The following is a 12,932-nucleotide window of genomic DNA, read 5'->3' on the forward strand; positions in this document are numbered from 1 at the left end:
TGCAGTACAGTTGGACAAAACACAGCATAATACATATATGCAGTACAGTTGGAAAATACACACAACATAATACATATATGCAGTACAGTTGGACAATACACACAGCATAATACATATATGCAGTACAGTTGGACAATACACACAACATAATACATATATGCAGTACAGTTGGACAATACACACAGCATAATACATATATGCAGTACAGTTGGACAATACACACAACATAATACATATATGCAGTACAGTTGGACAATACACACAGCGCATAACTAAAAATGTACGCAAACTAAGCATATTAAAAAGCAATGATTAAGCATGAATCTACTGGGAGTGGGCCCCACTCAAGAACACCCCGCCGGTTTGGGTAATCATTTTTTACTAGTCCAGGATAAAATTAATAATCAAAATGAATTAAAATTTGATTGTTCTCTAAGTGATTAGGTGTATATACCTCATTCCATGTAATGCCAGCTGCATATTTTTTTTTCATATATAGCTGTTTTCATTCTTGGGCAATATAATATATTTGAATATCTAAAATTAATTTTATTTTGTTTTTAATGAATCAAAATCATCCAGAATGCACATCATAATATTATGATATAATTTCAAACGTTATAATTTTTAAATCTTTTAAATAGACTGTATGTAGATAAGCCTCACTGCACAACGACGAAGATACTTTTCAGTTCAGAAAGGTCAACGGATGTAGCACCTGTCATATATACATCCGGGGGATCAATCAGTGAGGCGCAAAAACCGGAAGTTGTTATTGGGGTTTTTAAATGGCGGAAAAGCGAAATAACTCGCTGTCTTTCAAGCATGCAAAGTGTCCGTAGTAAGAGACAGCCCAACCATAAAGGTAAATAATGTACTTTATATACGATACATATATTTTATTCAGGATAATTATCTAAACAATTGCAGGCTTTGGCTTTTGTAAAATTGTTGGTTGCCTAAGAAAAGATTCTTATCTTTTACATGGTTGTGTTGTGATTCATGCCATGATCGATAAGTTCACTCTGAGTCATGTCTTTTGTCCTCTAGTATTGCTTCTGCAGCTGATGTGTGTGCTAATTGCGTTCCTCTATGTAAGGAAGTGGGTGGGGTGGGTAACGGTTACCTGAAAGCTAACGGTAAGTTCGTCTCACAGTCTCTCGATTCTTTCATTTCAATTAAAAGAGGGAAGCTCGTGACAACATACTCCTCAACTCCCAATTAACACAAGGTAACTAACTCAAGCAATGTGAAAGCAAACCCCTCAATGACACCGTGCTAATTGTTTTATACTATTTGTGCATTTAGTCACTATTAACGGGTTACCAAAAATATCAAAATACGCTCAAAAACCGAAATACATTTTTTAACTCATAATATTTATGAGATAAATGTATTATGATTTATATGAGTTTGAATAATGATAGACAAATCAATATAAAAGTTAAGTGATTTTTTTTTAGGAATTAGTTACATTTTTCTGTGTTTGGCTCCATTGATGCAATGAAGTCACATGGTTGTACTTGATTGGACAGCTTTTGCATTGTTTTTTTTGTGTGTGTCAGCTATGTCATTATTTACTTTAAAAACATACAAGTGTATGATAATAACTCCACTGAAAATATGTAACTACACATTTGGATTCACACAAATATCATTTCACTGTTACATTTTAAGTTTGTACCAATTTGCAATTTATCATGTCTGTCCTGTTGAGTAGAATAATGTATGACTGAGTGACATCATTACTTGAATTGGACTAAATTGGTAAAAAGTCAATAATTCATATCAAAATCACTTAAATCATAGATTTGCTTATCATTATAATTAAAACATGTATCACAATATCAGGATGTACACCAATATATACGTATTTTGGTGTTTCTAATAAAACCAGCTCATAACTTATAACCACCATGAAGTTGTAATTCCAAAATTCCCCCCCATGTATGATTTAAGTACCATGCTGAATATTTAATGCCAACTTTTATTAGTGTTTCCATATTTGAACTTTCAAAATGAGAACACTCCAAAGAGTGGGTGTATCTGTATCAATTATCTTTATACATGTAAAAAAAGAAAAAGAGAATTTGTCCAGGAAAAGAGGACATATGGCAATCCTACTTTTATTTGAAGTCTCAAGTTCTTCATGTCTTATCTACTTTAACACTTGTCTGGAGTTCAAAACTTAAGTGTTCTTCAGAGTAAATGCAACTATTGGGGCATAAATGTATATCAAGCATGAATACCGGAAATAAAACAATGTAAAAAAAAGATTTGGAAAATAAAATTACGTATAGTTTTTAAAACTAATCTGTTCTTGTATGATGTACTATATTAAGTTTGTGGCCCTTATGTCATTTGGATGGAAGAGCTATTGCAGAAACAATCACATTCTAGGTACATTTACTCTGATGAAGTAGACCAGACATTTTGCCTGTAACTTCCTTGAATTGAATGCCTAGATAACATATTAATGCAGGAAAAAGATAAAACCATAATACAAAACAAACAGGTGACCACTATAATTTTTAATTGAACATGTTGAAATAACAAAACATTGTTAAGACAAAAAGGGGTATCATTGGTCACAGTTACTGCTTTATTCAAATAAATTTGCAAACATTTTTTTATCACATTTATAGAACTAGTTAATAATAGTATTTCTTAATTTTATTTATGGATGACACTTAGGTGCTGGTGTCATATACTTTGGACTGTATTACATTATGTGAAATTTTTGTGCTGATGTAGAATTGGGATTGTTTTTCCTCCAAATTATAAGCATGTTTAAACTGATTTTAAAAAATTTAATATTGATGTAGTTTTTAGAATTGTACAGGTTTTAGTCAACTTGAGATACTAATATAGGAATGTACCATCATCACTCACTAAGCAATCACCTGCACATACATGAAGAAAGGATTTGTATTAATATAACGATTTTTTTAAGTGAAATATAATTTTGAAGAGTTAAAAATGTCTGCAAAAAATGCCTTTTACAGCAGGACAGTATTTGAAGTTTTTTATGTAGATATATGTCTCCTGTATGTGTGTGTGCATGCAAGATAGAGATAGAATAAGTGGGAGTATAATTAAAATCAATTGATGAATTTTGTGAAATGTGTAAAAGTTGTATTGCTTCCTTTTTTGGTTTTGCTTAGTGGAAGGGCACATTTGGAGATTACTATTTGGACTTATAGCTGTGCTACACACTTTAAGTAAATTATTATTATTATTATTGCCCTTTCTCTTTATGGTTTCACATTTGATAGAGCATTTTTCTACTATAATATATGTATCATTCCAGAATATCTTATCCACATCAGTTAAAGGTAAAATGATATGCCAAATCAAATTATATTTCATTGACATTATAGGCATAATATGGAGATGAACTAATCCTTATAGAATGGAGAGAAGCTCAACATATTTGGTTTACATGGATGCAGCCATATTAACTTTTTTGTTGCTGCATGACCCTACATGAAAGATTATACTAATTTCTGGTATTTTAACATAAAATTAAGAAAACAAATTTCATCAGATCTTAAATTATCTGGTGCATTAAAATCATATTTGATTTATTGATATAGCCTGCACATAACTACTTTTATCTTTTTCTCTACACACTAAATGTGTTTATGATTTCTGTCATTAATCTTTATGATTGTTTCTTAAATGTTCCCATTGTGCCTGCTACTAAAGATGATTTTGTGTCAATATTTGTGACAAAATTGTCCACTGCACTGATTATATTCCAGCTGTAATTTGCCTATTGGAAATGTTTCTCATATATTTTTTTGAATGATTCATGCTGCTTTTTCAAGAAGGTTCACTTTTATGCTTCTGTTTTAGTCTTTCCACTTTTCTTTCTCTCATGTCCCACCGATGAAGTACTTGTAAAATGTCTAACCTGTATTCTCTTTAGATGATTAGCCACAACAGCTGATATTCTCTCTATATAAATGCATGCAAAAAACTGCTATTTTAACTGATAGTAAATAAATATATTTGTAAACCAGTCTGTATCATCAAATATGCTTGCTCAGTTTCTTGATGTTTTTCTCTAAATGGAAAGTTTTGAGCAACCATTCATTAAATTCAAATTATTGTGCTCTAAATATAGGAATTTTATGGGGTATTCCAGTGCTTGTGTAAATCTAATTCATGGATAATGACATTAAATTATTAAGCTATAATTAGATTATTATGTGTTTGGCTGATAGAGACTCATTACAAAATGGATATTTTTGTAAGAATAGAGTAGTGAACAACATTTCTATCAATTATGCTGTGATGGCTGCGATGACTACTAAAGACACAAAATTGCCATTGATTTGACCACATATTTCTTTCCCCATTTGTATTCAATAATTAGAATAATATTTATTTCTTATGGTTGGGCAAGTGTCTTGAAAAGGTCAGTAGACTTTTCTCACCTCTCAAATAAGAGTGGATGTACAGGTATACCATGTTGGTACATACAAAAGTACATATGCTTTTTAAGCAAGAGTAACAATTAAACTTAATTTGACAGTATTCTTTGTACTAGAGCATGATGTATTACATTATTTCTGCTTCTTTCATTGAAAACCTGTTAAAGCTACGTTAAAAATCCAAATCACACACACACACACACACACAATGTGCACACATTTCATTGAAATTCAGTCCACACTTGTTGCCTATTCAATTTGGAACTACCAATAATTGGGTCACTTGTTTTGTCACATTGTTGATTATTAGTCAGATAATTTGACAGAAACAACAACTTGTCATATTTTGATTTTGACCTAAACACTCTTGCATATCACTTGACATATCTCTTCTTGAAGAGATAATGTACAGAATGTAAATTCATTACCCCATATCAGTATTGTGTTCATTAGTATAATTGTAAGAAAATCTGTGGAAGCCATTGCCTGTCAGAATACAAAATGTGCATATAGTATGCAGGGTTTTCAGTAGATGTGTACCCACAACTTTTGATGCATTGAATTTAAATTTGAACCATTTCTGACGTATGGAAATTCCAGCCTGTGCATATTATGACACATTGATTTGGGCCATAGCATCACTTTAAATTACCCTTGATTTGTCCCTGGCGTAATTTACTAAAATATGACTAAAACCCAAATGACTCTTGTGATTTTCATTTTGACTCTTTAGATTTTGGTGTCAAGGATAAAATGACTCAACAGTTTTGAAATCTGGTGAGAACCCTGAAGGTATGTGTAAAAAAAAATCTACTTTATTGCCGTTTAGTCTTAGAAACAGCTGAAATCACAATGTATCCATTCTTCTTTGCTGAATATAGTTTGTATTGCTAATAATAGTAACACACTGTCTGGTTTCCCCAATATTAAAACAGTGAACAGCATCAAAATTGAAAACCACTGGGACCCAAATTTTTTGTTCTTAGTTTTGAGAAGTTTTTGGTTTATTGAGGTTTTTTGCAGACGTGAACAGAGTCTCTGAGCAGTTGTGTGATGAGTGAGAGAGGTAGAGAAAGCATTTATGTGTCTGTGTGTAAGAGTGCACATTATGAAGAAATATTAGTTTTTAAATTTTATTTAATGAAGAATTAGCTGGACACTGTACATTCCTACTGAAAATTATATCCTGTCGCATGAATAAATACAGTTGATCCAGATAGAAATACAGTCCTTGTGACAAAAAATATTTGAGGAATGAGATACAGTACTTTTATAACTTTATTCCATGTCCATTGGAATTATGAATGATACTCCACCATGTTTAAATAATTTGTACTGTTGATAATGTTCACAGTTCAAGAAGCTGGCATGAAGAAGACGTGGAGTGTTTGTTGTTTCTTTTATTATTCTCTTACTAATGTGTGTTGTGTTAATGACTCAATTTCTTGTGACCTGGCCAGATAACGATCATCCTTAGCTATCACGAAGTTTTAAAGTTCTTTATAATATCTAATACTTAATGTTATGTCAGGTCACTGCCAGGTGGATCAGAACATAAATTCATCATATTCGTTGATTTCATCATTGGCCTGGTTGCTTTCATGAAACCGCAACGCACGTTCACAGTCCCAGACATCAGAATTATTCTCAACAAGAGCATCATCAGATTATATATGCACTCACGGTCAGTGTCCATTTATAATTTATGAGCCAGTTGAGCCAAGGGAGTATTGTTCTCATTATCATCCTGAAGTGGTGTTATCAATGTCTGTATTAATAGTGAATGGGGCAGCTTCAGAGATGTTTATAATATTGCTTAGTCAGTCACTGTAGGCAAAGCGTAAAAATGTAGGCCTTGTGTATGGTTAATAAAGCCCTTATATTTAGTTTATAATACAATGTTCTATTGATCATGTAATCAGATGAATAGCTTTAATCACAGTTTGGGATAAACATAGTCTTTCTCAAATGGATTACCTGTAAATATTTAGTTATTAATCCATGTAACTATCCTTACAAGCTGACTCTTGTGCATGGTATAAAGACTTAGATTAGCCTGTTGTCATCCCTAATCCGTGTTGACATATAGTTTAACCTCTTGTGTCTTTCACTTTTCATCCCTAATCCGTGTTGACATAGTTTAACTTCTTGTGTCTTTCACACTTTTTCTCAATCCTTGTCTCATAGGTCAGTCCACTAAATTACTTATCTGCACTTAATCTGTTCTTGTGTCTATCAGGAATTTAGTATCTAAAATATGTTACCAAGTTTCAACTGAGTTTTATTATAATGAGATTTGTTAAATGTAAAATTGGTGTTTGCGATGAAAATTTGTTTTGGTGTTCAGAGTTGAAGGGTTTTGGTTTACTGGGGGAATAATGGTGATATTAAGAAAGGCAAAATATGGGCAACAAAATTGGTCTTGAGGAGATTCTGGTATGCTGATGTTTTGATTTTGATGAGTTTCACTATACAGTGTATATCTGAGATGCGCAGTATTGCCAGTATACTGGTTTACCATGTTTCTTCAGTGGTACATATTTTTTCACTGTACTGGTACTTCGGTCGTTTGTTTCCATCAGTAAGGGAGGTAGGGAAATTCCTGAGTAATCTTGTTACAAATTTTATGATATTCACAGCATGTTTCAAATTTTCATGACAAAATAATTAAAAAAAGGGGTTAAAAAGTTTTTGCTATACAATTTTGAAAGTTAAAACTAGAACTAGAATTTTTTAATCACATGTTTGATATTGTCACATATGCCACCATGGTGGCAGAATAGGATGTTGGGAAATATATTTGGACCAAAATCAACTTTTGGAAAATTTCACAATTTTAGATTAAAAATGCAAAAATTCTCATTTGTTCAGCATACCACAGTAATAAAAAAAAATTTGTGTCATAACCAACTCTTTAGTAGAGCCAATGAATATGTCAAGGGAGGCAACTACAATTTAGGTAATGCCAAGATTTAGGTAAATGCTTATAATATAGTAGTTATGTCCCTTGATGTTTCACAGGTAGTAATAATTAAAACAGAAGTAACAATAGTTAAAATGCTTTTAAAAGAAATCATATAAGTAACAACTAAAAATTCTCTAGCGACAAATAAAGAAAATAAAATTTGTAATTAAAATATGAAGATATTTACAGATTTGGTTGTTAAAAAAAAAGACTATGAACAGCTGTAACTAGTGTATTTGGTTTTCTTTTCTTCTATCTCATCTTACATGTAGTAGTATCATTTCATTTATCCAAAACCATCAGTGTTTTAAATATTCTGATTGCTAAAAAGTGACCACAGAGAACATACAAAGGTTTCATTGCTGTATTTTATTGCCTGGTAAAGTTAAAAATGTTCAAAAGTTATGTATTAAGTAGATAAATAGCACACACCGAAACTTTAAATCAGAGTACATTGTTCTGGAAGCCTTTAATAAAATGAAAAATAATAAAAGAAACAACTGGTTGTTTATACACTTTGAATAGTATGTTGTCAATAACAAACAAATGTGGCTCATTTTCATTGTCAAATTATGAGTCTTTAAAAAAATATGTTCAGAATTCATAGTTAATTGATGGTTACTAATTACATTTCAAAATGATGAGTACACTGTACTTATATGAGGAAAACAATTGCCAGGTAATTGGACCTCTGATTAGAGTCTGAAGAAAGTTTGTAGAATCTGCTTGACATGAGACCAGCAAGTACTGACACAAATAGCAAAGTTCTGTCAAATATTGTTGGTCATTTCTAAAAATTGCTGAGGTTAGGCTGGTACATGTACTCTGGTATATAAATTACGGAAACCATTTTTAACCTCAAACCTTTCCTTTTAGGCATTGTAATTATGGCTACTTTAAAATATGACAATTCCTTGGGAAGTTATCTTGTCCCTCAGGAGTGTATGTTATATATATCTATGTTGTGTCTGTAATTCTTGTCCATCGTTGAGGCTTGTGCATACCAGGTCATTTTGTCATGATTCTAAGAAGTAAGCAAGATGCTTTCTTGAATTTGAGTTCAAGACCTGGGTTTTTCTGTTGAAATAATTATTGCATTGCCGGTCAGGTGAAATATTTATATGTAGGGACTTTGTAAACAAGTATTCATTTCAGTCCTTTTTTATGATCAGTCTCTGGAATTGTTTGTAGTTGTGTTCAGATATAATTATTGAAGAATTATTTATTAACATTATTAATTAGAATTACAAAGGGCTTGTTGACTTTTTGGACTAAAACACTAGTTTGGGATTTTTCAAAACACATTCAAAACATTCTGGATTTCTTCATAGTGTTATGTCAGGAACATTCGAGATTATTGAAATTCATTAAAAATATTGTGTATTTCTGGACTTGTAATGAAACATTTAGGAATATTTGGGATTTAATTCACAATGCTGTTAAGTCTCTTGAATTTTCACTTTTGTATTGTAAATAAATAAATTGCCTGTTGATTTTTGTTGTTCGTGTCACTTTTTTCTGTTATATATCTTAAGACCTCGAGTCATAATACTTGATACATGGAGTACCATGACCCATAATAGTTATGCGGTTATTGTACTGTATGTCAAGACTGGACAGTGTGTCATTCGATAGACGTGTCTATTGTATGCCTGCAATTTTTACCAAAGTTTCTAAACTTCTACATTAAGTGGAATGATAAATTTCAGTGAAATAATTAGACCCCCCCCCAATGTATCTGCTAGGTTTGCTGCATATCTACTTTGATGTGCATGTCATACCTACCTCAGCTTGTGATTGCTTCATTTACTGTACGTCTTCTGCCTCTTATAACAGGATTTAGTTTGTAAGACATGTCTTGTTAAATATGTATATATGAAAATTTCGGTACATATCCAAAGATCATTGTGATATTGTTTCCATCTGATACATACAGTAAGTACATTAGAGGTGATTATTGCCAAGGAAAAAAAGCATTGCAGTATGGCACATGCATGTTTTTATTGTGATATGTAGCAATATAAAGTGACAACTCGGATTCATTGTAATGTTATCTCACATGAATTATTTTGTTATTTAAGTGGAAAACAGTCTTCATGTCATAAAATAAAATTGACCATATCCAGCCATTGGCTACAAAAAAAATTTATGTTAAAAAAGTTAGTCCTTTTAATCATATTTACTCAACTGTCAGTGTATCCCCTAGGGATGAAAGACTGAGAGTCAAAAATCCCCTTGATGTCAGAATAAGGGGGTCAAATTAACATTTTGGGGGTCCCTGAAACACACATTTGGGAAAAGGGAAACACTGACTGTGCATTAAAAATCATGTGAATGTACTCACTGCTGCGAGTACTTGTTACAGTAAATCAAGATCTTGTGGTTATGATTACCACATGGTGTTAATTAGCACTGACCGGCTACACAGTGTGTAGTCCATGCTTTGGGCACTAGTATACTGGCACTTGTGCTCATACAAAATTATTGAAAAGAAATCGAGTACATAAGCAACTGTTCATGTTTGCAGAAAATGTAAAGGAACACTGAGTGGAAATGCTGTGGAGAGCATTTTGTTGTCCTTTGTCGCTGTGCATGAATCATAGCATAGTGTTAATAAGTGGACACAAATGAATGGCCTGAGCTTTGGGCACAGGATGTATCCACTTATGTTCCTTGAAATTAAATCAAACATATAAGTGACTGATTTTGTTAGTGAGACAAAAACTGGTATTTCACAACTGAAGAAACAGTCAAGTTTTTTATATATAAGAAAAGGCCTGGCATAGGAATAATGCAGTATGGCACAATGCTGTCCTAAAATTGGAAATGCTGATAGCAGGGCTCAGTAAGAGCACTCAGCCACTCATCTAGGCTGGGTAAAAATTGGCTTGGCAGTGTAAAACTTGCCATGTACTTGTCCCTGGGTCAAGTGGATGCAGAATCACACCTTGAGAATACATCTGAGTATATTTTCTACCCTTAACAGGTGTCAGAGTTCAACATTGCTTAACATTTGATTTGTGTCAGCTGTCAGGTGTGAACATTTTGTGCCTAATCAGCATACTTGTTCTCAGTTTTCAACATGTTGCAAAGATAACTGATGTAGGGTTGATACTAAAATTGGTTTAATATCATGAACGTGTTATATCATTGTTGCTTCACAATTAGCTGTCATTTCTTAACAGTGTTTGCATTGAGAGTGATGACCAAGAAATGTTCTAATTCTTTGTGACAATCAGGAATCTTCCTTTTTATGGTACCTGCATGTAGCTCACTGGAACGAAGGTTTGATGGTTGGAATTTGTTTTTCAAATGCAAATTCCTGAGAAAAGTATTAAACATATGCTTGCATCTTTACCTTGATGTCACATTAACAAAGCCACACAATCTTGATATGGGGCAAGCATAAAATGTTTAACCAGATGAAAATCAGAAAGATGTGTAATCAGTTGTGAATAACCACAAAGATATTAAGGGCTATGTATTTAGTAAAATTTATTGAGTTAATGAATCATGTGTCTTAGTATATGTCTCTCTACAGCACTGTGTATTAGAACTACCCATTTTCAGTATTTTGACCAATTTAAGTACATGTACCAAGCTTGTATCAGGTACTTCTGGATCTTAAGTAAAATCACAAGCAGTGTAGTGAAGAAGTGTACTGTATCGAGCATAATCAGGACTGGGACGAGGAATTATTTCAGCTCACGCATTCCAGGGATGAGTGATTTGGAATTCTTTTTCTTGAGTCCTGGATAGATATGTAGATAAAAGAAAAGGATGGTTAAAATTGCATATATATAGTTACAAATGATATAGATATGGATAGATAGCTAAGGATAGTGGAGAAAAAAAACTCAGTTTTTAGGTAACTGAATGATTCGAGAACCCTTGTTTTGCTCTGGTTTTTTTTCAGCCAGTTAGTTGGTATGTACGTTTTTTTATAATTATTACATAAATGTATGATGATCATGGCTTGTGGTTGCTGGACTTTCACACTTTTAAAGAAATCCAGGTGGCTAATCATTGGAGACAGGTGTCTTTCATTTAACACATTTGTGAAAGACATCTCACTTGTGTTTTATTAACAGTTGTCACCAGGTCACTTGAAATTGGTAGCATGCATCAAAACAGTTTTTGATATGCCAAGAATTTGCAAGCTTAGCAAATTCAGAAGCCTACTCACTAACTGTCACAAGTTTGTTTAGGACACAGAAGCTGATAAGGCCAAATAAAAATGTCTGTGTGGTTCTGGTTAGCTGGCTGACCCTCTGTCAGCCCAACATTTTTTATTGGATAAAAGACCTACGAACTGTGGGAAAACAAAATTCACAAATGGATTTAACTATGATTGAAGTTAAATTCAGGAGTCAAATGACACTTCCCCCGCTCCATTACACTTCATGTAAATCTGTCCAGACCAACAAAAAAAAAATTTTTTTTACTGACCTACATATAAACCATTTTTTTCCCCAGTGTAACTTGAACAACACAGTTTTTCATTTGGCCTATGTTAAAATAATATTTATTCCCTATTTTGTCAAACATTTTGTTTCAAATTGTAAATATTCACAATATTATGTCTGTGGAAAATGGATACTTTGCTAGCATGATGTGAAACATTGGATCAGTAGATGAAAAAAAACTACTGGCATCAATGTAGCTGAAGAATGTGGTACACATAAACATAAAATTAAAGTTCTGATATACATGCTCTGCTGAGATTGCATCATATATGTATAAAACTTGCAGAACATTAAGTATTGCAAACTGATGCAATCAACTTTTTGCTGTCTCTGTCTTCAGTTTTATTTACTTGTTGAAAACTTGTCTGAGCCAAATTTGACCTTTTCCCAGCCTTGTTCTCTCCTTTTAAACTGGTTGACAGTTATCAAATTTATTGCCAATTATACTGTGTGGTAGTGCTGCATATTAGTAGTAAAAATTCTGAGTTGTTTCCCATAAACATGAAACTGTTCTTCAGACTTTCACTTTTGGTTTTACAGAAAATCATTTTCTGTTTGTTAAATTTTTTTTCCATGAATGTTGTAGACATTGCAAGAAGCTTATGATTTGATTGATTTGATATACCTAAATCAGGCTTTTATAAATTTGATCATATTCAGTCTGTGTAGGGCAAGCTGATTGAGAAATGGAACTTTCCCTTGGGAAATTATAGCTTGCTCCAAAGATCATATCCCAACACAAGTATTAAAATAAGATAAAATTTTTGGTATTTTTTTAAGGAAATTGTGTTATATTTATTTTAACTTAAAGTTGTCAAGAAATACATATGTGAATGATGTAGATATGTAGATAAGAAGGGATTTAAATGCAGATAAAGTTAGAAGATCGAAAAACATTTCATTGTTCCAGTCAACTTGCTGTGGGCAAGATGACTTTTATAAAAATTTCTATATTCCAATGATTAGGCCTAGAAACTACTTCAAGTGTCCTTTTCTTTGCTTCGATAAAACAGCAGACACAGCTCATGAGCTTGTGAACTACAGCAGCAATAATGAAAGCAA

General features: G+C 32.5%; 1 protein-coding gene across 1 annotated transcript in view; it reads left to right on the forward strand.

The window, feature by feature from the left end:
• Positions 1 to 777: 777 nt before the first annotated feature.
• Positions 778 to 12,932, forward strand: part of LOC149799678 (uncharacterized) — a 258,855-nt gene continuing 246,700 nt past the window's right edge. Inside the window, exon 1 of the mRNA XM_089959030.1 lies at positions 778 to 865. The gene's annotated coding sequence lies outside the window, so the exon portion shown is untranslated. The remainder of the gene's footprint in view (positions 866 to 12,932) is intronic.

Source organism: Sinohyriopsis cumingii, chromosome 5 (assembly GCF_028554795.1).
Source record: "Sinohyriopsis cumingii isolate HCF-2022 chromosome 5, ASM2855479v2, whole genome shotgun sequence".
NCBI lineage: Eukaryota > Metazoa > Mollusca > Bivalvia > Unionida > Unionidae > Sinohyriopsis > Sinohyriopsis cumingii.